The 16,467-nt window shown below is 33.5% G+C and overlaps 1 protein-coding gene across 4 annotated transcripts in view; it reads right to left on the minus strand.

Moving 5' to 3' along the window:
• Positions 1-16,467, minus strand: part of LOC145279663 (gamma-1-syntrophin-like) — a 686,561-nt gene that overhangs the window by 305,983 nt on the left and 364,111 nt on the right. The window contains exon 2 of one of the 4 annotated variants that reach the window (XM_080130909.1): positions 5,647-5,697. The exons of the other annotated variants lie outside the window; for them this stretch is intronic. The gene's annotated coding sequence lies outside the window, so the exon portion shown is untranslated. The remainder of the gene's footprint in view (positions 1-5,646; positions 5,698-16,467) is intronic. 4 annotated transcript variants of the gene reach the window in all.

The following is a 16,467-nucleotide window of genomic DNA, read 5'->3' on the forward strand; positions in this document are numbered from 1 at the left end:
AGATATGCAATAAAATTCTGTTTTAAACTTAGAAAAATGCCACAGAAACGTATGGAAGGCTTCAGACTGCTTTGGACCATCTTGCATGAATCGGGCATCAGTTTTTGAGTGGTATAAGAGATTCAAAGAAAACAGGGAGTCTGTGAAGGATGATGAGGAGTGTGGGAGGAGTAAGGAAGTCAGAACATCAGAGTTGGTTGGTCAAATAAAGAATGTCATGGATAAGGAGCGTCGTGTGTCTATAGAGACAATAAGTGCACACTTTGATGTCAGAGTGGGAATTGTACACACAATTATTTGTGAGGAACTGAAGATGCAGAAGATTTGTGCAAAGTTTGTCCCAAGGGTGCTCAGAGAAAATCAGAAAGGAAGACATTGTCACGAAAGCAGGGAAATTTTACGATGAGACAGCTGTTTCATCATTTCACTGGATTTTTAATAAAGAAATATGTTAGCCATATTGTATTACAATGATCTCATTTTTTTTCTGAAAATAAACAGAATATAAGAGTTTCTGAATTTACGAGATGAAGACGTACTATTTGGATTATTCAGACAACTGTTCTCATCTTGAAGATCCATGGTGTAGTGGATACAGTACTTGGTAAACTCCATTGTATGTTACACTCTTCTGGCGGTTGAAGTTTCGATTCGATGACAAACATACAATTGTGAATTACTTCAGACTCCTACCCAATCATGGCTGACAAAGCGAGACCATGCTACCCCCATGGATTGAATAAAGGGTTTTGTTTGAAATTCCATGCAGCTTCCAGAGTTTGACAGAAAGATTCCATACTTCTACAAGATACACCTGAAAAAGGTCAGAGGTTACATCGACTGAAAAGTTGTGAAAAAAACAGATGAAAACAGTAATCTGAATAATCCAAATAATAAGAATGTAAAAGCTTCTACATAGATGATCATGGATGAATTTAAATTGCTGTTGTATTCCACATCGAAATATAACCTCTCCTCTTTCCCTTGGTAAACAATTAATTTAAGTTGAATTCTGTTCCTAGTTTCAAATCTTCTTAGAGATGACCTTGACATTTAATTAAAAATTCCGTTGTCAATTAGTTGCAAATGCTTAGCTGCATGTACAAATATCAACCCTATGAATTATTAACATGGTGCAGAATGCAAATAAAAAGCTGTTCATGCACATCTGATTGTAGTTGTTTTGTCATACAAAGCAGAAATGTTTCTTAGTTTTGTTTTATTGTTGACATTTTTAATGTAAGCCGTTTGAAGTTAGTAATAATGTGGATAGGTTTTTAATGCAATCGATTCCCGATATTCACAGGTGGTAATTCGAATAGCATGCCCGGTAAAACTTCATGAATTATAATGTTAAACAAAGCTTTTCTTTAAACAAACAACTTATATAAATCTATGAATATATATGTGACCAGCATGCATGGAAGTGCTCAAGAACTGTGTGTCAATGGCTTCGTTGGGCCTACCTATGGTGAAAATGAATTATAAAAAGCTTAGGCCAGAATCGTTCAGCGAATGACACATGAGGTTGCTCTGGTATCATGTCTTTTTTTGACAGAGTTGTTCGGAATCGTGCTGGGTCATTTCAACTGAGTTGTTTGGGATCGTGCTGGGTCGTTTCGACTGAGTTGTTTAGGATCGTATCGGGTCATTTTGACAGATTTGTTCAGGATCACATCGGATCGTTTTGACAGAGTTGTTTGGGATCATATCGGATCGTTTTGATGGAGTTATTTAGGATCATATCAGATTGTTTTGATGGAGTTGTTTGGGATCGTGTCGTTGTTTTAATGAAGGTGTTCAGAATCATATCAAAGGAATTGTTCAGGACTGCACTAGATTGTGTGGACAGAATTGTTTGCGGCTGTGATGGATCATGTTGACAGAATTGTTTGGGGCCATGCCAGGTCATGTTGATGGATGTGTTTAGTACTGTGTCAGGTCATATCAATGGTATTTCCATGTTGGGTTGTGTAGACGGAAGCATTCAGTTTACGTTTATTGTCCAGTTGACTTGATGGTTGTCACAGTTGTACTGCTGCATGTGATAACAATATTTTTTGTGGCTGTTTTTCTTCCTTCGTAAAGCCACAAGATATTATATGCACATAAGATATGTGATAAGAAGTAAGAGTGCGATAAGATCATCCTGAATGCTGTGAAAATAACATACAAGACAGTAATCCGAATAATCAAGATAAAATATACAAAATCAAGGATTTGGATTTCAGATTTAGGATCTAGGTAATTTAAATATTCCATACCAATTAATGACAATTATAAATCGACATATTTCAGACTTAAGATCTGCATCTCTTTTCACAAATAATTTAATCCAGCAGATGAGTATAGATACCAAGTGGTGCGAAATTAAACAAAGAACAATGATCTCTAATTTTTTTTGTTTTTAGACATTTTTTTACTTTCCTGAAACCTGCTGAATATAATAATCTCTTAGACACTATTGTTCAATTTGGGTTATCTCCCCTGACGATGCAGCTCATAAGACAAAGATGGCCAATGCAGCAAACAAAGCTTCACTCTTTACTTAGTTTGACTGAAAAGACTTAATGAACAGCACACAAATCGTTTGGATATTGTTCATAATGTGACCACAAAAGTACACAATTTGGAAGGGCAAACAATTGAGCATCGTTTATGTAGAAGCTAACTTTCCTTTTCATAATGAAATAACAGTGGGATTTCATGAATGCATTGGACAACGCAAGAGAGTTATTTTCAATCAAAGACTTTGTTCTGATGTTGATCAAATAAAAGCAGTTTTATCCAGGAAAGAATGAATAGAAACTATTTCTAAGCTTCGCTCTGTATCAATAAAACAGTCAAACTTGTATATTAAAAGGACGTACCCATGGCCTTGACATTGAAAGTATTAACTACTGACTTATCTCATCGAAATTTGAAGAGAGAAATATATATACTAGAAGACCTCCCGGTGTTGCCCGGTCGTAAGATATGCTTAAATATGATATCTTAATGTATTCATATTTTATATTTATTATTATAGTCAATTCTTTATTAATTATGATATTGTACCCAATATATAGTAGTGCTTTAGCATTTTAATTATACAAAGCCTATATAAGGAAAGAAACTGCTCGCTGAGAATCCACTAGACATTTGAAATAACTTAATATTTAACGAAAAACATTTTCACTTTGAAGAATGTCATTTTTCTAACAAATTTGTCGTACAGATTTTGTTTCAATAAGTTCAAATGTTGAGTTATTCAATCGACAATATCCTTCAAAAATATTTTATATATTTAATCCATCTGTGATGTTATGATCCCAGTAACATCCCCTAGTAGAACTCTCTAATCAGAAAGGACCTAAAAAAAATTTCTCCTCTTTCCTTTCTAGCTGTTTAATAAAGAATTCCCCTTAAACTTGGAGTGATTATCAAGGGTTCTTGTGCAGGGCTTATGGGCAGCCATTTTTTTTGTTCTAATTTAACAGAGTGTACACTAAGTTTATTTTGAACTAAAAAATGCTTTAAAATAAGTTTAAACATAAATAATCTAATTCGTATACACTCGTGAACAAAAGAAAATGGGCCAAACAAATTTTATACATTTTATTGCACTAAAAGCTATATTGAACAAAGAACAATTGAACAAGGAAACTTAAACGAGACTAATAACACAAAACAAGACATTTACTTTAATGAATGCTTAGGATGGAATCTCATTCCCTTTTAATTTCTTTAAAAGATCAATCCTTTAAGACATGCTCTCAACCAAAGTGGAACACTATGAAGAGGAGATGCTATTCTATTCGCTTTGCACAGCTTCCCAAAGTTTGTCATTGTTTGAAAAGGTTCTTCCAGCCAATGCACGAGATATTATGGACCAAATATTCTCGATTGGGTTTAAATCGGGGCTTTGACATGGCCAAAATATCACATTAATTGAATTATCAAAAAACCATTTTTTTTTTTTGTGGCTTTAGCAGTGCGTGTAGGGGCATTATTATGTTGAAAAAATAATGTTCTGAGATATTCCCAGCTTCTGGATACTTGGTAACAGTCCTGTTTCTAATATTCGAATGTATTCCTTTGCATTGATTGACTTCTCACATCTAATAAGTTCCCAAACTTCTGCTGCAGTAAAAGTTCCCCATACCCTTATCTCTCCATTCCTGTGTTTAATTGTCGTTTTTATGCAACTTGGTGAAAATCTTTCTCCAGTTCTTCGATTGCACCATTCAGGAGCATCGGGAGCAACAATAACAAGACAAAATCTTGATTCATCTGATCAGAAAACATTCCTGAACCAGTCTCCATCTTTCTTGCCATAATACGAGAAAAATCTATTTCTATCATTGATGTTCTTAGATAAAAATGGCTTCTTTGCACACCTTTTAGAAGAAAATCCTATTTCTTCCATTTGTCTAGATATTATATATCTAGAAAAAGAATTTCCAGCCTCTGCTTTGAATTCTTTGTTATGGTCAACATAAGTTTTCTTTCAATCCTTCAAAACAGTTCATTTAAGCCTGTGGTTGTCCTTCAAAGTGGATGCTCTAGAGCGACCAGATCCAGATTTCCCTTTTACCAAGCATTCGACTTCGAACCTTTGACCAATTCGCTTCACTACAGAAAGAGATGTTTACACTTTTTCTTTTCTTAAAATATCAAAAATCTTCTTGTAAGTCATTTTGGACTGCCTTAATCCTGCAATTCGGTTTTTATATCCTCACCAAGACGCAGTTCTACCATATTTAAGATTAATTTTTCCACTTAGTATTATATGTTATAATAATAATGATCTGCAAAATATAAATTTTCAGTTAAAACAAAAATTCATGGAAAAATATTGAAAAATCGATTTCTTCCTTCTTTCACTTTTAACCTGTTTTTTTTTTTTTTTTTTTTTTTTTTTGCTCATGAGTGCAGGTAGACGAGTTAACTTATCTTGCATTTGGTAACATATATTTGTTGCATATTTGTTTTTTTATTTCTTCTTTTTCTGTTAGTTACATTAACAAATGCCCTAATCTCATCCTTTCTTTTTTGGGGGTGAGGTGGCGGTTACGTTTAAATGTAGATATAATTTATTTTTTTAATTTGACAAACTTCTAAATGCTTTCTCTTTATATATTTTATCCAATATTTTTATAAACTCATAGTGAGATTTACAGCAATATATTTTTTACTTGTGGTCAAAGCGAAAAAATACAATAAAACATTAATGATTTCAGAAGCTGACTCAAGCAAAATTGAAAAAAACTTGTCCAGAGCATTTTAAATCTTTCAATAATCAACTGCGATAGATGCATTTAGAAAATAAGTGCAAAAAAAGTTTACTCAGAGAATAGGCAAATGAACTCTAGAATGTTTACTTTATTTACCATAATTGACCAATAGAAAGTATAAATTAGATTTAGAGAGTTAATGCTAAATTTGTGAAGGAGATTTATAACCTATGGTTGCTTAGTATTATGTTGTAACGAACAATTAACAAATGAATACTTATGTGTCTGTTTCATTTTTTTTTTTTGTCAAGAAAGAAAGTAAAGAAATCGTTTTTGAAATCGGAAATTTCCAATTCTGATACCAATTCCGAAACCGATTCACATGAGATTTCGATATAAAATGAAACTAAAGAAACAAATAAAAACTTACATTGTTTTGAAATTGATGGATAGGAGTATTTTCTTAAACTGTTTGACTCACCTAGAAAATGAAAAATGGAAAAAGAAATTAATTTTATTTCAAGTATTTATGTAGAAATTATTTTCAGAAAATTAACATTTGCAAAAAATGGAGTTAAAACAAAAGCGTATATTCTTAAGAAAACGTGCCTCTTCAATCTGCATATATTTCTAGTCATGAAAATAATATGAGAAACTTATGACAGAGGTACTTATAGAGATGTACGGTTGCATTTGAAAATGCTGACTTGCAGTCCATAATAGAATCAGACCAAAAACGGATGGTCACATTTAATGCTACTAAGACAAAGCTCCTTTCCTTTAACCATTATAAGACAACATTCCAATCACTGACTGTTATGGATGATAGTATTATTCTCAAGAGTTTAATGTTTAACTCCTTGACGTGAAATACTCTGCCAAAATAAAGGGGAACAAGTACATTGAAGATGCTACTAAATCTATTGCAAAAAAGGTAAACTCCCTCTATCAGACTAGAAAACATCTCACACCTGGCAGTATCCCATACTTCTTTAGTCACTATTTGCCCATGCATTGGTTGCCATATGTGGGCTGGTGCACCAACCACTAGTCTCTTCATTTTGGATAAAATGCAAAAAAATAATTTCTAAAATAATAAGTCACTCATTGTCTACCAAGCTCCAACCTGTGTCGCATCACCACAGTATTGTATTCTTGTGCTTGTGCTAAAGAACTTACCGTACTTGTATACCTTCAACATAAATACCTTAACTAGCAGCAAAATCACATACCTTCCTAGAGGCTGGCAGATTTTCTTATCTAATAGCTTCTTTCCTTGGACCACTTGCTTTTGAAATTTCTTTTATGTCAGCAGACTGTACAAACATATAGAAATTTAAATATAATATGAAACAAAGATCTTGTTGTTCAAGTCTCCACTCAGGTTGCTTCTTCGAAATTTGGCCGCTATCACAGTATCAGTATACCTTGCTTGGGGTGGGCAAAAGAAAGAAAAAAAGTGTGACAGACCAGCAAAAAAGGAAAAGAGAAAGATGAAGCAAGAGAGAGGTAGAAAGAGAAATAAAATATTGATGAAAATCCCTGTCCCATCACTGAAATGTTGCATCCCTGCGCTTTCTTTACAAGTATTTTAACATAACTACTTCTGATTAACCCGACAAGCAGCAAAATCACACACCTTCACTATAGAAGTCCCCCGATGTCAGAGAGCCTTCTACTCTGAAAGTTTCTTTCCTCTAACTGCTTGACTCTGGAATTCCCTCCCTGCATTCTGTTTCCCTGACTGTACAAACATGCAGAATTTCAAGTGTAATGTGAACAGAGGTCTCAGAGCTCAACTCCTTACTTTGGAATTCTCTTCCAGGTTCCTGTTTCCCTGACTGTACTGATATGCAGAAGTTCAAGTGTAATGTAAACAGACATCTTGCTGCTCAGTTCCCTACATAGTAACTCCTACAATGTGCCTTATTTGGAGTGAAAATGCAATAAAAAAATAGTTTAAAACTGTGTCCCTGTAAGCATGGTCACTAATTCACATCTCAGTGGTAATTTGTCTTGTTTAAGGTGAATACGATTTTAAAATAAAATAAAGGAAGTATGAATCTTGCTATTTGAGCAGAAATCCTTTTTCTGAATAAAAGAAAAAAAGCAAATTACTACAAAAGAGTAGAGAACTCACATTTCTGATTAATACATACTATGAATCCATTTATCTTCCCTCAACGTAGGAGTTATATAGTAATCTATAATATAAATCTCACCTGTATGTATGAATGTATGTATATATGTTTACCTAAAACTTTCGACAGAGGCGACAGATTTTCACGAGATCAGTATCATTTTGAAGCTCAACCCTTCGGACGACAAATATCGAAAAATTGGCCCAAAACATTAATTCCTTTCGCCTCAACTAGGCACTTTTCTACGACGGTGGGGAGTGGGCTTTTTTTTTTTTTCATCGATATTTTCGAATGTCATCCTCTCTTTTTGATTGTCTGGCCTTAATTTAAACCTACATCACTTCCGGTTTGGCAATGCGCGCAACAGTAAAGATGTCACGTTTTTTTTTTTTTTCACATTCTTTTCATGCTTTGCAGTACGGGTTTGAGCCTGTTTGCCTACTACCAACTTTTTTTTTTTTTTGCTCAATACACACTTCCAAACACCCGGGCAACGCCAGGCACCCAGGCTAGTGTTAGATAAAGGCTTAAGCCATGTCAAGGCAACTCATCTAGAAGAAAGAAACTTGAAAATAATTTCACTTTGGTAGTTCTAAATATCGATAACTCCTTTGCGTAATATTTGCGTAAAAAGGTTACAGTAAACACAAACCTCTTTCTATATATATTTATGTATGCATATATATATATATATGTTTAAAAAATCTTGCCTACCAAACTCCTGTCAGTTTTTGGCCTACACAGATAGAAAATTAATATATAGGGTATTTAACCCCATGCAAAACTTTATATTTGGGTTTTAGTTGGGGAAAATCCATGCAAAAGTGTGAAAATTAAAAAAATGGAATTTGCCAGGTGAAGATATGCATGCGTAACGTAATAGCTATTGGTTGAGGTTTTAATTTTTAGCCTCACAGCAAACATGTCTTCATAGCTCAGGCATTAACATCAAAGGAAAAAGTAAATCGTAAGCTAATCGTTTTGGTTTTGATTCTGGGTGGTGGCACACGAGTCATTTTCTTTAACTTTTTAAATCATTACTATATATTGGGCCTAATATAATCTATAAATATAAAAGTGAAAATGTATGTAAGTATGTTTGTGTGTCTGCTAAAAACTTTCGACAGACAGAAGAAAAATTCATAAATTTGGTCTCATATGAAAGCCCCATCCTTCGCCCGACAAATATCGAAAAATTGGTCAAAAACGTTAATTTTACCCTGAAATCAACACTTTTCTACAGGGGGGGGGGTCAGCAAAAACCATCCTCTCATGACGAGATCAGTTCTACCCATGCATCAGACGACGTCATGACCTGATTTAAATGCCAACATAGTGCCCCAGTAGTTGCTGCCCCTGATAGTAGCCCCCTACACCAAAGTGGCAATGTGCCTTGTTTGGGGTGAAAATGTAATAAAAAAAAAAAAAATACTTGAAGAACTGAGAGAATTTCATGTGTGTCGTGTTAGCTCAGTTGGTTAGAGCGTTAGGTAATTATCTAAAGGTTTTCGGTTCGAATCATGGTATGAGATTTTTTTTTTTTTTTCGATTTTTTAAATTTTAATATTGAAGCAGTGTTATTTAGCCATTTTTCACGTAACGTTCGTTTTTCTGGGTTTTTTTTACTTCACTTCTTAGGTTTTCATTAACACCCCCGACCGACAACACACACACATCAAAAAACACTCGGGTACCCACCGATTTTTTAAATTTTAATATCGAAACAGGCTTATTTAAGCCATTTTTCACGTTTTCTTTTTTTTTTTGGGGGGGGGGGTTATTTTTCAGATTTTTGAAAGAAGTTTTAACGTCCGTTTTTCTGTTTTCTTTTGGTTTTTTTCGATTTTTACATTTAACATCGTTCGTTTGCCTTACGTTAGTTTTTTTGTGTTTTTTTTCGATGTTTTGATTACCCCCCCCCCCCGCTTAAATTTTAACGTCCGTTTTTCTGTTTTCTTTTTTTACTTCGCTTATTCTTAGGTTTTCATTAACACCCCCACCCCCGCCCAACCACACACACCTCCAAACACTCAGGCAACGCCGGGTACCCCTCCCCCCGCTAGTATAATAATAAATATAAAATCCGCATTAATCAAAATATCATATTTAAGCGCATATTTTATGACTGGTTAATGCCGGATGGCCTGCTAGTATATATATATATATATATATATATATATATATATATATATATACTAGCAAAAGTACACGTCGTTGACTGGGTTCAAAAACAACCTGCAGAAAATGGATTCTGATTTATGAAAGTATGATAGGTTATGAAAAGGAAGGGTTGTAAAGAGATAGCTTCGAATTTGGGGATATCAAAACCAAAGCAAAATATGATGAAAGTAAAAATAAACTAGATAAATCCCATAATTTATTATGCCATACCTGTTCACACTCAAACACTTATCACAATATTCTATGGATTTATATTAAAACTAGCTAAACTTTGTGACATATTTCTATTCTATGGAGGTTAGGTGCGAACGAACACCCCATAATTTTATTATACTATATTTCTTCAAACTGAAACATAATTATCAAAGTATACTTAAGCAGATAGATATGAAAAGTCTTAATTAAAGTTTGTGCCTATTTCCATTTTATGGAGCCCAGGCGCGAACGCAGACCCCACAATTTTATTATACCATCCCTATTTAAGTTAAAACATACTTATCAAAGTATTCTTATGTACATCTATATCAAAAACACTTGTAAACGTTTTTTTTTAATTTTTTATTTCCATACTTTGTGGACTAGGCGTTAACGCAGACCCCACAATTTTAATGAACCACCGTTCTGCCAAATCAAACATACCCATTCCTATGTCTCGATACATCTTCTATCATTATATGTAATCAGTTTTTTAAAATATATATATGTGTGTGTGGTCGTTTTAATAGAAACTGTAGACGAGAAATAGCAAACAATTGTGTTCACAAATTAAAACTTACTCTAGGATAGCGATACAAAATAGCTTTAAAACTAACAAAAACAAACAAACAAATAAAACAAACAAATAAATTAAACAAACATGAATATACATAAACGACCACACACACACACACACATATATATATATATGTATGTATGTGTGCATGCATGTGCGTACACATATGTATATTTATGTATATAAAAAAAAGAGCAGAAATGAGGAAAATCGTCTGCCTTAAACCACTAACCTAGTTCTAAAATAGATCCTTTGTTCGATAAAATGCATGCCCATTGGCTAATAGGAAGGGGCGCGGTGGATACTAGAAAGCTGATTGGCTAACTAAAATCCTCAACATATATAAAAACGAGAAACAACCACAGAATTCGCACATAAGCCTGACGAATCTTATAGTGGATGAAACACCGAATATTCAGTGTAGCTTAATCGCCATATATATTTTATAAATTACTATATATATATATATATATATATATATATATATATATATATATATATATATATATATATATTATAGCAATATATATATATATATATATATATATATATATATATATATATTGCACACACACTGTTGCTATTCCTTCTCTTGTGAGCATATCCGTTACCACGATATAGAATAAATGCGGTATTGTGGTAAGAGTAGAGCAAAAACGCTTTCTCCTCTTTGTTGTTATAACATTTTCACTCTTAGCAACAACAGAAGCATCAAACAACTTTACATCTGTAGCAACAAGTTCGAGCCCAGCTGAATTGCCTTTCTTATGCCGACTATTTAAGCGAGTGAATTGCATCCATGGTGATTTGAATAAATCCAACCAGTCAGCAGAATCTTGGATTATGTTGAATTCTTTTCCACATTTACTGATACAAGCATCATAACCAGAGGATTTGGTTTGCTGAAACTGCGACCTGTAATAAATGATTACTTTGAAGATTTGTTTTTGTGTAATTGGCACTTTGCTGAATTCTTCTTTCTTATGTAAATATTGATGTCATAAAACAATTATTGCAACAAAAAACATTGAAGAAGAAAGTTTAAATGATATAAAGGAAAGTTTAAACAAAAGAAAACCAAGGAAATCCCAAACGGACACAGAGAACTCCTCCATGGACAATTTTCAATTTTTGGAAAACGAGTATGTTACAGTTTATCCAAAATAACAAGTAAACTTAACATAGCGTGCATTCAACATGTTTGAGGCATACTGTTTTTTGAAAACCGACTTAAATATTTGGGGCTATCAAAGCAATCAGCAGAAAATTTATTTATAAATGTGAAAAGTTTTTCTATTTGAACACATAATTGCGAAAAGAATTGGGAAAATCTTTTAATATTTCTAAAATTTTTCTTGTATCCAAAGAATATTTCAAGGTAAATTATTCTGCAAATGACTAAATCTCACATAAATCTGTTTATTGCATCAGATAGCTCATAAAGCAAAGACTTCAACAAGTATATACTCTAATATGTGAGTTTCAGCCCTTTTGAAGATATTTTGCAATTTATGCAAAAAACAAAAACAAACAAAAAAAAACAATAATCAGGGTAAAAAATGTACAATTTTGGTATGTTTTTTTTACAAAGAATGAAAATTATACTCAATTTTTCTGGAAATGTTTATTTATTACAATTTTATGAGTTGATAAGTTAATTCTCAACATTATCAAATCGAACAAACAAGGAGTGTGTTTTTAAGAATTTTCTTCTATTTTTGAGAGTTTTATGAGGTTGGTACAATTTTACTTATGAAAAACTGAGCTTGACAAATGTTGCTGATTCCTGCAACTTCAAAATCTTATAAAATCACTAAAAATGGTGCAATTGACATTACTTTTTTTTTCTTGTTTTGTCAGAAATTTATTTTACTTTTTTTTTTTTATTAAATTCAGAAAATTAAAAGAAGACATCAATTTTTTTTACCTACTTCCACCACTGGGCTCACTGTGTATCAATAACCCGGATTTGTTTTGTAGAGGAATGCCACACATTTGTTCAAAACAGCAAGAAACCAGGTTGAAGGATCGCCACAATTGAAACAAAGTTAGCAGTAATAGAGCTAAAGACGGTGAAATCTTGTTGGTTGTTTTCTTGTGATCACATTTTTGCAGACAAATAAGTGTTATCTTATTTAATTATATTTCCTGTCAATAAACACTTTTTTCCACCTACCAACAGTGTTTCATTAAGATTGCAACATGATGGTAAGAATAAGACATATCAGAACTTCTAAATCTAATAGAAAAAACTTCTAAATAAATAATAAGACATATCAGAACTAAAGATTGCAACAGGATGGTAAGAATAAGACATATCAGAACGTCAAACATCTTATTATCCAACTACTGAGATTCGTCCCGGCGTTGCCTGGAAAAATTTAATAACTTATGATACTTCTGCTCCCATTCTTTAATCCCATATTACAAATTTTATTATTTTTTATTATTCATAAATAAAAATTTTCAAAATAAATTGAAAGAAAGCTGCCGCATTATATAATAATTACTTAAAAGTAAAATCCATGAGATTTTCTGTAAATGTATCTTTGATCCCCAAAAATGTTTGAGGCATACTGTTTTTTGAAAACCGACTTAAATATTTGGAGCTATCAAAGCAATCAGCAGAAAATTTATTTATAAATGTGAAAATTTCTTGTAAAATATTTATTAAATTTTCTCTACATATATTTTCAATCAGAGATCATGTTTTTATACATGTTAGATTTTTCCACAATGCCCCCTCCCTTCCTTACACTCATATTAAAAACTGGTTCATAAGTTCTTGGACGTGCACAAAGTTATTTAGATTTCGTTGATCACAATTTAGAACAGGTATTTTTTCTACGTAGAGGACATATTTAACAAATTGTGTTTTCTTATTCATTTTAAGAATCAAAAAAGAAAATAGTTTAAAAAAATACAAATACATAACTATTCATTTCAGCATGAATAAAGATTGACAATGAAAGAAAAAAGAAAACGTAAAGAAAGTAAATCAATTTATTTAAAAAAAAAAAACTCAGTTACTTCCCTTTGTGATTTCATTTCAATTCTCCGAAGAGGTCAAGAAAATTATTGGCTGCATCTTATCTTTTATTCAAAAATTAATTTTTCCTGTCTTTGACAAATTTAAATTTTTTCTATCTCATCTTTTCTTTCTACTGCACTTTCACTAAAACGTTGAGTATCTGCACTCAGCATCATTGATGATGAAAATAAAGAACAAGATTCTGGACAATGGGTGGGGGTGTCAGGTTAATTAAAATAAAGCTGCAGGTAAACACATCCAACCGCAACGGAAATGTAGTCTAAGAATTCAGCAATTTGCCTAGGTTATGTAAATAGAAAAATTAGTAACTTAGTCTATTCATTTAAAGACTAGATTGAATGAAAACGCTAAAGCAGAAGTCGAGAACACACTAGCAACAAAGGCAAGGCATCGGGAAAGGAAGGGAAAAACAAAAACAACAAAAAAAACAAACAACAAAAATGAATGAAATCAAATAAGAAAAACACTTGCAAAAAGAAATTTCTAAATTAACAGCTAATGAAACTGAACTTGATTTTTATTGGTTGTTGTTAGCAAGGCAACTTCCTCTCCGCATCAAGTGTCATGGAAGCTTGACAATAACGTTCATCTATTATCAAATAATGGATTTAAAAAATTAAAGCAACTGAATAAAATGCCCCCTTCCCCAGTTGTTCTTGTCACGGTATCAATTCCACTAAAATTACTTAAGAGGTAATTATGATGATTTTCAACCGTTAAATCAAAACAAGTTAACAAATGATAGGCTCATCTATATTATATAAATGCCAATATCTGTGAGTGTGTGTGTGTGTTCCCTATAGAAAGAAAGATGAGAGAATCAAAATAAAATCTAAAATTATATTCATATGTCTCGAGTGCAAAACCATTCTTATCATAGAAAAATGATCCAAAAACGAATGGCAAAAGAAATAACTATTGTAAAGAAAATTATCCAATTATGATGATCACTGTTCAAAGCAAAAAAATTGTTAGCATTAATCCAGTCAGAGAAGCTTTGAATTGTAAAGAATTCCAGGTAAAGAATGGTAGTAATATTCCAGTGAATGTCTTTCTCCCTGTGTCAAGATGAAAAGATGTGACTGAAAAATTTAAAGAGATTCAGTAAGCTTTTTACAGCGATTCTAGTAGCTCATTATTCCATCCATATTACACCTGGCTATAAATATAATCGTCTAATTCTTTGTGATCATACCAAGAATATTATGTCAAAACTTTGCAAGATTTTCTAGGGACGAAAATGGAAATCGTTCTGTATGTATCCCCTCTAAGAGAACTATGGCGCCAGATCCCTCTTCAAATTTTTAGTACATATCAAATTTTAATGAAATTTAAATCATATATATGATACTAACTCAGTTTTCAAAATTTCAATTTCTTCGACTATATTAGGAGTAATTGCATAAAAAAAGAGACTAATTGTGTAAAAAAAAAAAAAAAAAAGAGAACGACTGATATGATAGTGCAAAAGTGCATAGTGCAAAAGAACATTCTGCATTGAATCCCGAAATCATAACCCACTCTCTCCATCAGGTGAGTGATGATTGTACAAAGGGGTGGCACAATTTGCAACACATGACAGACCTACCTGGTTGCAAGTATATCAGTTTTCCTACTCCAGTTGCGTTAACCAACATGATTCCCTATTCATTTTCCTCCCCCGAGGGCAGAGTTAGTCACGAAGGCAGTTTTTAATGTGGAGAAAATTTAGCCCCCACCCCTTCAACTTTTGACTTTTTGTTAAAGTCAATTTACATTGATTTAGACAGAAATCAAAATTACCACAGTCTAGAAGGATTTATCCTTTACTGACCAGAAACAGAAAAAATGACGTGTATCAGAACAAGCACTACATTCTGCTCATAACCAATAAAAGGGAAGGACTTGAGAATATAATCAATCAACCAATCAAATCAAGAATTTTTGTTGGATTCGCCCGATTATTCCCCTCCAACCATCTTGGATTCAAACCTGGCACCCTTAGATTTTCAATGCGTGTCTTTAACAACTTAGCCACTATCACAAGCAAACGTATTTCTTAGCAAGACCGAGACAGAAGGAAGATATCCAGAGATTTAAATCAGAGTTTAAACTGGCCTACAACTTCATCAATAGTTGGAATGAGGGGAGGGGGTTATAATAATCTTATCAGAACATTTTTTTTTTTTTTTTTTACACAGTGATCACCACTTATCAAGGCCCGGAAGCCACTCAGGGATAAGGGTTATTGCAAGTACATTACGTTAGTGTGGAGATTTGATGAAGTGTTTACTTAAGGGGGCGGTTCATTAGGAATTTGTTTACGTTGGACTTGAAGACATCCAAGTTGTAGTCCGGTGGGAAGCAGGCAGACAGAACAGAGTTCCACAGGCGTGCAGTTCTAAGAAAGAAGCCTTGTTCATGGAATCCACGTTTTGATTTAGGCACAGATAAAGAGTGGGGGAAATTTTTCATAGTGGATTCAGCTAGACGGGTGTTTTTCATGAAAGATTGGCGAGGGGGGGGGACCAGAGATTGGAGTTCAGACGAGCACCTGCCATGAAAGTAAAGATAAAACAAGGATAGGCTCGCAACGTCTCTTCTGTGGGAGAGAGGTTGCAGGGTAGAGAAAAGGGCATCCCCCACTAAGCCACGAAGTCTATTTTGTACTCTGTCAAGGCAGGATAGGCTGTTTTTAGCAGCTCCTGCCCAGATATGGCAACAGTATTCCATCCTTGGACGTACTTGGCTTTTATATAGATAGAGAATTGCATCAGTAGTGAGATATCTTCTGGAGCGGTAGAAGGATCCCACCATCTTTCCAGTGACCTTGGCAACAGACTTGATGTACATGTTCCATTTCAGATCAGGAGTAAAGGTCAAACCCAGAAGCTTGTCAAAACATGGGGCCTCACCTAGACGAAAGCCATCCATCCCAATTGATGCCAGATGGGGATCAGAGCGTTGATGATGTAAGGATAGGAGCTTGGTTTTAGATGCATTAAAGGTAACCAGCCACGTCTCCCCCACTGAACCACGCGCTCGAGATCAGAGGAGAGAGAATCAGAGAGAACTTTGTCATTTACAGCCTTTGATGTGTTGCCGTAGATGGTCGTGTCATCAGCA

This window comes from Euprymna scolopes, chromosome 7 (assembly GCF_053919585.1).
Source record: "Euprymna scolopes isolate OS-2025 chromosome 7, ASM5391958v1, whole genome shotgun sequence".
Classification (NCBI taxonomy): Eukaryota; Metazoa; Mollusca; class Cephalopoda; order Sepiida; family Sepiolidae; genus Euprymna; species Euprymna scolopes.